Here is a 12,500-nt window from a genome sequence, read left to right as displayed (position 1 = left end):
AGCGGGAAACGACGTGACAGGTCGGATTCAAACACGTGCCGCCCGCTTGGAGGACTACAGCCTCCGTACATGAACAATAATCTTATTAGGATTTGATTAGTTTGGCCCTTATAAGTTAGAAGGAGGCTACTAGTTAGCATGCTAATAAGCAGCTAGTTAATGGTGGATACTGAGGATGACATTCAGTCGTTTACTATTCTATCAGTGCGAGTCAGGTGGGGCCCATTCAGGGAGGTTTCCAACTGTCATTGCAAAATTTGCACATTCGGAGTTCCTGCTGTGTTTTAAAGTTTCTCAGGGAAATATGTGGAGGACAGAATGTGGTGTTTAAAAAGTAGGAAGTGAGGACTGTTGAAGGCTCTACAGACTGAGCTAACTCAGCGCCCCCTAGTGGTACGTCTCCTGTATGAATCTAGCGCTGTGTAGACCTGGTGTTAATCCATATTTCACTGAACTAAGAACCAGAGTGGACCGCTGTTCTCCTTCGTTTGTCCACTCTGAAACATTGTAGCTGACCTGCAGCTGATGCTAAGCTAACTCCACGCTGCTAATTCTACCTGCTGCTGCTGCTCCCGGTCCTTCAGGGTTTCTGTTCTAATTAAACGAGGGTTTAAAATCTGAACTGATGAATGTTTGTGAGACTCGACTCCCCTGCTGAGAGCTGAGCTCAGAAACAAACAGCGACGTCTCGTTCTCTAATGAAGCAGCTAATTAGAGAACAAATGAGACGCAGGACGTGAAATCTAATGCAAGCTTTTTGAAACAAGTGAAATCTGTGTGATTAGAGGAAACGAAGCACACTTTTTTATGAAAAACTCCTGCAGGTTGAGCTCTTCCTCTGCAGCGTTCCTCGGGTTTCAGACGCACAGATGTAGAGGTGATGAAGTTGGCGTTCCTGGTCAAGCCGAATAAACTGAAGATCTGAGTGTTTGGACGAACGCGAGCGGTTTGAGCTCCAGGCTGAATCCTTCTTTAATTCTGCTCTCCACTTTGTGGATTTTCTACTTTCTTCATGTGCTGGACTTCAAAGTGCTTCACTGAGGCTCGCAGACGGTGCAGCAGGAATACATAAAAACCCATCAACTCACTCTCCTCGCCGCCGCCGCCGCCATCCGTCCATTTCACAGCGAGTCTTCTGAACCAAAGTGATTTCTGAGTGACAGGCGGCGAGGAAACACGACTTGTGTGAGATATATTCAAGCTGCAGTCGACTCCTGCAAAGAATCTGGACGCTGACTTTATCAGAGCAGCAAACAGTGTTCTGTTTTTTAAAGTGAGAGAACAGAAATCACAAAAGAGGACGCTTTGATCCGAGCTGCGTTGGGATCAGTCCTCCTCTTCCTGTGTGTGTGTGTGTGTGTGTGTGTGTGTGTGTGTGTGCTCAGACTCTCATATCAACCTGATCTTCCACTCGGCTGTAGTCTGATCTCTGCGTGTCCCAGTTCTCAGGGAAACCTGCACCTATCCCACAATGCACCTGGATGACGATGAAAGCAGAGCCCCCTCGCTTCAATTCTCTTCTTCTCTTCTTTTTTTCTTTCTGCAGGTTTATAAAACTTATCAAAGGACTTAATCTGGATCGGAACAACATTTGGAGTTTGGACTTTTTGTTCTTCCTGGATTTGCAGATTTCAAGCTCACTGATTGGCTCTCGTGAGGTGGCTTGTGATTGGATGATCCTGGATCGAAGGTAAGGAATCTTTTACAAACTCTATTTCTGTGTTTGTCCTCTTTGACGTCATTTGTCCTCGTGTTTTTTGAGTTTTGCCGTTTTGGACGCCCCTCTGTTTGTCAGATATGAGAGCAGTTATCAGGTCAACAGGTGTTGCAGCGATGGAAGCGGGCAAGAGAAGTGGTTCAGATAGAAGTGATTGTACCCGACCTAAAAAGCCTCTGCATGTTTCTAATAAGCTCCACGAGCAGAAACGTGCTCAAACTAGGATCAATATTGGAGATGCTTTTGAAAAATGGAGAGAGGTTAGAACACAGAAAGGTTTACAGACCCATGCAGAGCTGGATAAACACTGAAGCTTCAGAGTCCACCACATGGTGACCTGTGTGAGCATGGACTCTAGAGAGGAGGGGGGGGGGGGAGACAGCTCTATATGATGTTTAGAATTTGGACTGCATCCATCTATCTATCTTTTTGAATCTCATCCCGTCTTGTTGTGTTGTAAATCCAGGGTTGTGTTTCTGTTTTCTGAGTTTACCCTTTCTGATGATTATCTCTGATTTAAACATTTCATAATAAAAGGTCCTGCCTGGTTCCACACGTTACAGGATACAGAGAGCGATAAAGGATCCTGCTGTAATATATTTACTGTGACAGTCTGACTAACGGCCTCCCGCTGACTTGCTTCCTGTGTTCAGCCTGATCACAGAGATACAAACAGAGAGTATCAGAGCCACAGAACACAGGAGCCATTATTTATACCAGTCAGATAAAACTTCTGAATAGACCTAAAAGCTGAGACTCTGTGCCTGCACAAACACACAAAGAATCCAGGAAGTAGTCTGCTCCAAGGAAAAGAGTCCAAACTGTAGCTTATACTCTGGTGTGTCTCAGTGTGTGTTTCCATGGTGTTGTGACAGGACAAATTGCAGTAATGAATAATAACTGGAGGATGTGCACTGTTTGTGTGCTCCAGGGATTTTGTGAGCGTGTGAGTTTTCCCAGGATGCCTCGGGGCGATGCAGAGATCTCACGGGAACATTTGAGGTTAAATATCTGCTTGAACTTTAAAACAACTACTCACAAACATAAACAACTCGTGAAATATGAAAGATAAGAGCTTTACTAAAAGTTAAAGTGACACACATATCATCGTTCACACTCAGTGTTTTTAGACGATTGTTCACACTCAGTGTTTCTGGACGATTGTTCACACTCATTGTCTCTGAACGATTGTTCACACTCAGTGTCTCTGAACGATTGTTCACACTCAGTGTCTCTGAACGATTGTTCACACTCAGTGTTTTTAGACGATTGTTCACACTCAGTGTCTCTGGACAATTGTTCACACTCAGTGTCTCTGAACGATTGTTCACACTCAGTGTTTCTGGATGATTGTTCACACTCAGTGTTTTTAGACGATTGTTCACACTCAGTGTCTCTGGACAATTGTTCACACTCAGTGTCTCTGAACGATTGTTCACACTCAGTGTTTCTGGACGATTGTTCACACTCAGTGTTTTTGGACGATTGTTCACACTCAGTGTTTTTAAACGATTGTTCACACTCAGTGTCTCTGGACGATTGTTCACACTTGGTGTTTCTAGACGATTGTTCACACTCAGTGTTTTTAGACGTTTGTTCACACTCAGTGTTTTTAGACGTTTGTTCACACTCAGTGTTTTTAGACGATTGTTCACACTCAGTGTTTCTAGACGATTGTTCACACTCAGTGTTTCTAGACGATTGTTCACACTCAGTGTCTCTGGACAATTGTTCACACTCAGTGTTTCTAGACGATTGTTCACACTCAGTGTTTTTGGACGATTGTTCACACTTGGTGTTTCTGTTCACACTCTGTGTTTCTAGACGATTGTTCACAGTCGGTGTTTCTAGACGTTTGTTCACACTCGGCGCCCTCTCGCTCGCTCTTTTTTAAAAGAGAGTCATTCTTAACTGAATGTTTTATTCATTTGACTCCTTCAGCGTTGTGAGCTGCTTCTTGAAGTGCTGCTCGTCGTAGATGAAAGATGACAGGGTGTCGAGTCTTTCTTTGTGTCTGAAGGTCCGTGTTGTTGAACTCCTTCACCTCCACTGGAGACGTTTGAAACGGCCTCTGAGGACGCCACAGCACATTTTCCATGCTGTTGTTGTATCTCTGAGCTGATCTGATCTTACATCACACACACACACACACACACACACACACACACACACACACACACACACACTCTGCAGCACCTCCTCCGTACTCTTTATTTTTCTCTTAATTTTAATTTTCTTTCTCTCTCTCTCTCTCTCTGCTCTCTCTCTCTCTCTCTCTCTGCTCTGTAGCTGAAGGCTGCTGTGTGAACTAGCGCCGTATAGACGTACGCACTTCTCACCAGACGACCTCGACCCGCTTACATTGTCCTATCAGCAGGTGACTTGGGCGCTCTGTGGACATGAGAGGGACGCCATTCTCCCTTCTGAAGTTGTGGTGCTCTATAACCGACCTTTAAAACGAAACGTTTAAAGGTGGATAAGTTCCAGATTGTTGTTTCAAAGCGCTCTGCAGATCTCTAAGTGTTCATGCTTCATGTACCGTGTTGGGCTACACCTGCCACCTGTTGTCTCAGTGAATTCTGCAGGTGTGAGTCTGGAGCTGACATCGTTCACGTGGCAACCTACTCATGATGCACGGTGACAGGTCGGACTGAAAGAACATTTTCTAATCAGCTCATTAATGAACTCGTTTAACGAGCTCATTAGCTCAACAGGCTGTGTGTGATTCAGTCTCAGCTGCTCCTGCCTCCTGCAGCAGATAATAATCAGACACTCCATATGAGGAAAGGTGTTACAGGTGAGACGTCTCACCTGACTGTGTGTGTGTGTTTTCTCTAGCTGTGTGCGTCATACATTGTGAAACTGAGGAAGTGATATTCTTAAAAAAAGATGCACGTTTGAGGGTGAAGGTTTGTGCAGAGAGAGCGCATTGAAGAAAGAAAGAAAACGTGTGCAGAGTTTGAACTTTGTCATGCAAAGTGAGATTTGTTCAATTCAGGACATCAATCAATCAACTTTTATTTGTATAGCGTCAACTCATAACAAGTGTTATCTCGAGACACTTTACAAGAAGCAGGTAAAATACCTTACTCATTGTCTGTTAACATTACAAAAGAGCAGGAAAAAATACCTTACTCATTGTTATGTTACAAAAAGCAGGTAAAAGACCTTACTTATTGCTATGTTACAAAGATCCGGCCTATCCATCATGAGCACTTTAGCAAAGCAGCAAAAGTTACAGTGGTAAGAAAAAACTGCCTTATTAAAAGGCAGAAATCTTCGGCCGGATCCCCGGCTCAGCACTATCCGACAAACTTCTAGAGAGCACACCTCTTTCAGGCAGAGGTAATTCTAGTAGGACAAAATCAAATGTAATAAAAAAATGGTCTGATAGCAGAGGATTTTCTAGGAAAACTGTAAGGTTATGGATTTCAATTCCATAAGCTAAAACAAGATCCAGGGTGTGGTTAAAACAATGAGTAGGTTCGTTTACACCCTGGGTGAAACCAATAGAGTCTAATAGTGACATGAAAGCTGTGCTCAGGCTATCATTTTCAACATCCACATGGATATTGAAGTCACCTACAACAATTATTCTATCACTGCTAAGGACTAAGTCTGATAAAAATTCTGCAAACTCAGATAAAAACTCAGAATATGGGCCAGGAGGGCGGTAAACTACAACAACTAGAACTGGCTGAAAGGTTCTTGAGACTGGATGTGGAAGACTAAGAACAAGGCTTTCAAAAGAAGAAAAATTCAGCTTTGGTCGAGGGTTAACTAAAAGACTGGAATTAAAAATAGCTGCTACTCCACCACCTCGTCCGGTGTCTCGAGGTATATGAGTATTAAAATGACTGGGAGGAGTGGATTCATTCAAACTAACATATTCATCTCGACACAGCCAGGTTTCAGTCAAACAAAGTAAATCAATGTGCTGATCTGATATCAGATCATTCACTAAAAGAGACTTGGATGCTAAGGACCTAATGTTCAAAAGTCCGCAGTGAATCCTCCGATCTTATAGCAAAATCGTATTCGTAGTTTTGATTCTAATCAGATTCTGATGATTCACGCCGTTTGGATGACTTATAAAAACGGGTCTGGGCCGGGGGACAGACACAGTACCTATAGTATAACTACAGTTCGATTCAGAATTACAGCTATAGTGACTGGGAGACAGATCTAAGTGTAAGACTGCAGCTCTGCCTCCTGGTCTGAACTCTGAGTTGTTGTCAGGGTTTTGGACTAATAACCTCTGCTATGTTTCTAGATAATAGAGCTGCACCGTCCAAAGTGGGATGGATGCCGTCTCTAGCTAGCAGACCAGGTTTTCCCCAAAAAGACTGCCAGTTATCTATGAAGCCCACATCGTGTGCTGGACACCACCTCGACAGCCAGCGGTTGAGTGATGACATGCGGCTATACATGTCATCACTGGTCTGATTTGGGAGGGGTCCAGAGAACACTACGGAGTCCGACATCGTCTTAGCTAAAGTACACACCACTCCACATTAACCTTAGTGACTTCCGACTGGCGTAGTCGGGAGTCATTTGTGCCGACATGAATTACGATTGTATCAAATCTACCTTTAGTCTTTGTCAGCAACTTTAAATGAGATGCGATGTCGCCCGCTCTGGCCCCGGGTATACACCTAACTATGCCCGCTGACTTCGCTAGCTTCACGTTTCGGACTATGGAGTCTCCAATAATCAGAGTTTTATTCTCAGTGGGTGTGTCGCTGAGTGGGGAAAATTTGTTTGAAATGTGAAGTGGTTGGTGGGGAACCGTGTGCTTCGATTTTCGACTATGCTTCCCTCGGACAGTAACCCAGCCACTGCCTCCCGGCTGCTCGGGAGTTACCGGGGGGGAAGCCAAGCTATGTCGACCCGCACCGGCTACAGGTGGCTGGCTAACTACTGCTGCATACGATGACTCTGACTCAATGGTGCGGAGCCGTCTCTCTAACTCAGACACCCTCGCCTCCAAAGCTAAAAATAAACTACATTTCTTACAAGTATCATTATCACTAAAGGAGGACGAGGAGTAACTTAACATCTGACACGTAGAGCAGGAGAGAGCAGGAGAGGGAGAGGGAGAGACATGTGCTCAATGAAGACGTTTTCTGCAGAGTATGGACTTCACTGTAAGGTGAAGACGTTTGTTTAAAGTGAGGACATTTCACATCCAACCCCTTACTGAAGGTCGGCTTTGAGTCCTCCTATCAGACTCGTTTTATCATACGGATGTTTCTGCAAGGTGAATCCACCGCCATCTTTTATAGATGACATCATGACATTTTTTAAACAAACTGCAGTAAAATATAAAACATGAGAGTGTTTTATGAGGACGTTTTGATGAACTGAAGACGATTCTTGAAAGTGAGGAGCTTTTTTATTTTAGTAAATAAATCTCAGACGAACGTGTGGACGTCAGCTGGGTGAGCTTTAAGCGGCCTGATGTTTTAACACGTTGCTGTTTTAAAAGCCTGAAGCACCTCTTCCTCTGAGCCGGTTGTTTTCTCTCTCGGCTCCTGCTGGGTCACTGTCAGGTTAGACGAGCGTTCTCTTCCTCTCTCACTTTACCGTCTCTTTAAGTCTTTGTCTGAAAACTCACTGTACACACGTTTAATGCTTTCATTGAGGTTTGTAATCCTTCCAGTTCATCTTTCTTCAGTGAAACAGTCAAACCATCTAAAGAACATACATTGAAACTGTTGACCAATCAGGGCTCACGATATACATTCAGGACATTTTTTATGACATCATTGTAACAGCCTGTCAATCACAGGTAGCGCCGCCCTAACCCCTCCCCTCTTTTCTCTTCTATTAAACTCTAAATGGGACCATCAATCATTAAAGAACATCACTGCCATTTTTATTTTGAGAACTAGAACACTCCTCTCAGGCTCCTCCCTCTTTTCCAAATATGGTCACTTCCTAAGATAAAACTTTCTTTTCCATATATGGTCGCTTCCTTGGTTCCTGTCCAAATATGGTCGCTTGCTTAGAAAAAAGGTTCTCTTCCATATATGGTCGCTTCTTTGCCTAAAATATTCTTGTCCAAATATGGTCACTTCCTTAAAATCTGTCCAAATATGGTTGCTTCCTTGGCTAAAATATTCTTGTACATATATGGTCACTTCCTAAGACAAAACATTCTCGTCCATATATGGTCGCTTCCTTGGTTCCTGTCCAAATATGGTCGCTTGCTTAGAAAAAAGGTTCTGTTCTATATGGTTGCTTCCTTGGCTAAAATATTCTTGTCCAAATATGGTCACTTCCTTTGACAAAATGTTCAATGTTCAAAATATGAACAGGTTTCCGGTTGCTATGGTAGCGACTTGTCATTCACAGGTAGCCCCGCCCTAACTCCTCCCCCTCTTTCATGTCTCTTTGACTCTAAACGGGAACATCGTTTACTAAATGAACATCATGTGTTATCTTGAAACTACAGATTGAGACCTTAAGCTTTTTCTATCATAGACTTCTACACAAACTGCTTTTTACAACCAGTGGAGTCGCCCCCTGCTGGCCAGAGGAAAGAATGCAGGTTAGATGCACTGCGTCTTCATATATTCGGTCCACTTTGACAAATCCTCCAGAAAGTGAACTCTGCAGGTTCCGATTCTTCAGAAAAGTTGTGTGTGTTGAAAAGTTTGGACGAACTACCTGAACCTTGTGAAGATGAATTTTTCTGAGAAAAGTGAGAGAGACGACGAAAAGCTCACCTTCAGCTGTCTTCATTTCCTCCTGTAGGCTGACAGAACGTGGCGTCTCAGCTCGGCGTCTCGGTGAAACGGGGACCGTAATGAAACCGACTCGTCAACTCCTTTTTGTACTTTTCACAGTAAGGAGGATTTGGTTTTGATGGGAGCAAGCGCCTCCTCGTCTTAACAGCGACCTGCCTCCTATTTTTAACATCGGCTCATCAGACGCCCGCTGAGAGCAGCTTTGATATCCGCCTCTCCGCTACACTTTCTCTTTCTTCTTCTTCTCTCCTCTGAATGTCGGCGCTGCTGCGTCTGTCTGCGTCCGTTTGTCTCTTCAGTTTATCTGCTTCTCATCGGAGCGACAGCCGAGGAGCTGTGGATAAAGATGAGGGAGCATTAGAGGCAGATCTGTCAGATAATGACAGTGCAGAGCTCTCTCTTCTCTCAGAGACGTTTTTTTTTGTTCTGCTCAGGACGGTTTTGACGGACTGATGGGCAGATCAGCTGAGGCGATGTGATTGGACGACGGGTTTATAAGTCAGTGTTGTTGATAAAGTTAGTTTGTTCAAAGGCCCAGACATTAAAGTCGAGTCTGATCAGAAACAAAGATGAGACAAATGATAAGCACAGCTGTCAGCACGCCGTACATTATGACATCACAGTGCAGGAGGGGGGGGCCGTACATTATGACATCACAGTGCAGGAGGGGGGGCCGTACATTATGACATCACAGTGCAGGAGGGGGGGCTGTAAATTATGACATCACAGTGCAGGAGGGGGGGCTGTAAATTATGACATCACAGTGCAGGAGGGGGGGCCGTACATTATGACATCACAGTGCAGGAGGGGGGGCCGTACATTATGACATCACAGTGCAGGAGGGGGGGCCGTACATTATGACATCACAGTGCAGGAGGGGGGGCGTACATTATGACATCACGGTGCAGGAGGGGGGGGGCGTACATTATGACATCACGGTGGAGGAGGGGGGGCCGTACATTGACATCACGGTGCAGGAGGGGGGGCCGTACATTATGACATCACGGTGCAGGAGGGGGGGCCGTACATTATGACATCACAGTGCAGGAGGGGGGGCCGTACATTATGACATCACAGTGCAGGAGGGGGGGGGGGGCTGTACATTATGACATCACAGTGCAGGAGGGGGGGCCGTACAGTATGACATCACGGTGCAGGAGGGGGGGGGCTGTACATTATGACATCACAGTGCAGGAGGGGGGCCGTACATTATGACATCACGGTGCAGGAGGGGGGGCCGTACATTATGACATCACGGTGCAGGAGGGGGGGCCGTACAGTATGACATCACGGTGCAGGAGGGGGGGCCGTACATTATGACATCACGGTGCAGGAGGGGGGGCCGTACATTATGACATCACAGTGCAGGAGGGGGGGCCGTACATTATGACATCACAGTGCAGGAGGGGGGGGCCGTACATTATGACATCACAGTGCAGGAGGGGGGGCCGTACATTATGACATCACAGTGCAGGAGGGGGGGGCTGTACATTATGACATCACAGTGCAGGAGGGGGGGCCGTACATTATGACATCACGGTGCAGGAGGGGGGGCCGTACATTATGACATCACGGTGCAGGAGGGGGGGCCGTACATTATGACATCACAGTGCAGGAGGGGGGGGGGCGTACATTATGACATTATGCATGGCGAGTTCTGAGGGTGGTACACCTCACTTTGTAAGACTTGCTCCCAGCAGCGGCGTACAAACTGCACCCTCAGTGGAGACAGATTTACTCATCAGTCGGGGGGTTTACTGTCGCTCCTCTCTGAGCGCCGTACATGGCGGTTGTAATCGTAGTTTAATGTGACATCATCACGTCAGCTCGCCGCCAGAAGAACTCAAGTCTCTGTTCTGAAACTGATTTGATCATTTCTCCTGGGGAGGGCGGAGCAGAAGCCTCGGCTCATCGCCCGCCGTAATCTGAAGTTTGAAAGCAAGAGAATTAAAGTCTCTTCTTCTTCTTCTTCTTCTTCTTCTTCTTCTTCTTCTTCTTCGTTGGTGGTTGATGTTGTTGTGATAATTGGGTCACATCGTGCTGCAGATGAAACAGTCGTCCCACAACATCCTGAAAAACAGTCTGACACGTCTTCTTCTCTCGTGTGTCCGCCGTCGTGCTCTCCATCTCTCTCTCTCTCCTCATGTCTGTCACTCGGCTGTCTTCCTGTCACAATGCGTTCTGGGTAATTAGACTCTCTGTTTGTAATGGTAACTGTCTCTCTTCTTCTTCTTCTGTGTTTTTAAAGGTTGATGAGTTTAGTGTTGTCTTTTGTCTTCACACGTTTCCTTTTCAAACGAGGTGAAAAACAGAATCAGGAGTTTGAAACAAAGCAGGACTCATGACGTCATGTGAGTCCCGCAGCTCGGTGGTGCAGTGATTCCTGGTTTGAATCCTCGTCCTTCAGGAGCCTCTCTGTGTGGAGTTTGCATGTTCTCTCTTGGTACTCCAGCTTCCTCCCACAGTCCAAAGACAGCGGTAGAGCGGTCTAGACAATGGATTAATGGACGACGATGCAGCTTCAAGTCTTCAGACAGACTGTAGATCTGTGGATATGTAGACTGAATAGTGAAGTAGGAAGTGGATTATTTTACCCAAACAAAATGAAACCTAAATCTTTAGAACATTTTATCTTTTTAGTACAGCTTGAAGAAAGACGTCGATGATAACGTCACATAGAGTAAAATCTAGATCAGAACACATTTATTGGGGGGAACGCAGCTCAGTCTGGAGGGCCACTGGTTCAAGTCCCGATGTGGACCAAGTCTGGAAACTGGTCTTGTGGCTGGAGAGGTGGCGGTTCACTGCCGAGGAGCTCCTTCACTCTGACATCTCTCCATCAGTACACTACCACAGGATCCTGTCTGTGCGTGTGTGTGTGTGTGTTTCAACCACAGAGTGTTTCAGTAATCTCCCCTCGTGGGATTAATGAAGGATATTGAAAGAGGCCAAAAGAGGAATCATCGATTTCTGCAGCCAAAGGAGGAAGTGAAATGTGAGTGAATGACCTGCAGTAAAACTGACCCGCTGTGTTCGTTTAATCGTTCAGTAAACGAGGGTCGACTGCTCCGACACAAAGATTTAAAAACTCCAGGTTGGCTGTGATTGGCTTGTTCAGATGCCTGCTGCGCTCTGATTGGTTAATCCTGATCTAATCTGGACGGTGATTGGAGGCAAAGGTGAAAACACAACAGGGATCAGTGGATGGTTGTCTCCAGGGATTAGCCACGTCCTTTTTGTACTCATGTCCTTTATTAAAGGCCGGAAACTGAGAAGTTCAGTCCAGAAATACGGAGACGGGTCTGATGAGATTTTGTCTTCATGTATTTATGAAATAGAGTCAGAAGTCAGAGAGAGCGAGAGGGGAATGACATGCAGGAAAGGAGCCACAGGTCGGATTCAAACCCGGCGCCCCACATTGACTTCCCTTTTAGATTTTGTTCAGATTTATCTCCTGGAAACTCACCATTCATTTTAACATTAGTGCCTCAGACGGCTCTGTGGGAGTTGGTGTGAAATGAGGGATTTTTTTTTTGGTTGTTTTATGACTCTTGACCTGTTTGAGGAAGGTGCTGTTTGGCATCAACATCTCTGTCGGAGGAGGAGGAGGAGGAGGAGGAAGAGGAGGAGGAGGACTGAGCGAGCATTTGGTGTTTCGGTGGCAGCGGAGTGTTTTTTATTTGGCAGGCTGAAGAGTGAGATTCAAAACTGTCATTGGACGAGAAATCTGGCAGGAGACGGTTTTGTCTGTCGGCCGCGTTTGAGCCAGGAGGGTCAGCGGTAAACATAAAAACCAAAGAAGAAGAACTTGTCTGACTCTCTTTACTTCATCAGCGCTGTTTGAGGTGTAATGTTTCCTGCCGTCCTCTTTTATAAAAACAAAACACCTGAACATCTGTCGGGTGTTCTTCACAGATGTTCGCTTGTGTTTGTGTGTGTGTCTGAAGTCTTCAATGACCTCACAGATGAAACCTGACATTCTGTTTGCAGGACCGTTAATGGATTTATTGAGGAGCGTCCGCTTGAGTCCA

At 45.6% G+C, this 12,500-nt stretch overlaps 1 protein-coding gene across 3 annotated transcripts in view; it reads left to right on the top strand.

The window, feature by feature from the left end:
• Positions 1-12,500, top strand: part of LOC132991057 (semaphorin-6D-like) — a 130,207-nt gene that overhangs the window by 18,980 nt on the left and 98,727 nt on the right. For 2 of the 3 annotated variants that reach the window (XM_061059637.1, XM_061059634.1), the window contains exon 2: positions 1,547-1,690. The exons of the other annotated variant lie outside the window; for it this stretch is intronic. The gene's annotated coding sequence lies outside the window, so the exon portion shown is untranslated. The remainder of the gene's footprint in view (positions 1-1,546; positions 1,691-12,500) is intronic. 3 annotated transcript variants of the gene reach the window in all.

The sequence above is a fragment of the Labrus mixtus genome, chromosome 16 (genome assembly GCF_963584025.1).
Source record: "Labrus mixtus chromosome 16, fLabMix1.1, whole genome shotgun sequence".
Classification (NCBI taxonomy): domain Eukaryota; kingdom Metazoa; phylum Chordata; class Actinopteri; order Labriformes; family Labridae; genus Labrus; species Labrus mixtus.
Note: the sequence above shows the minus strand (reverse complement) of the source record. Positions and strands in the feature narration are given on the sequence as shown.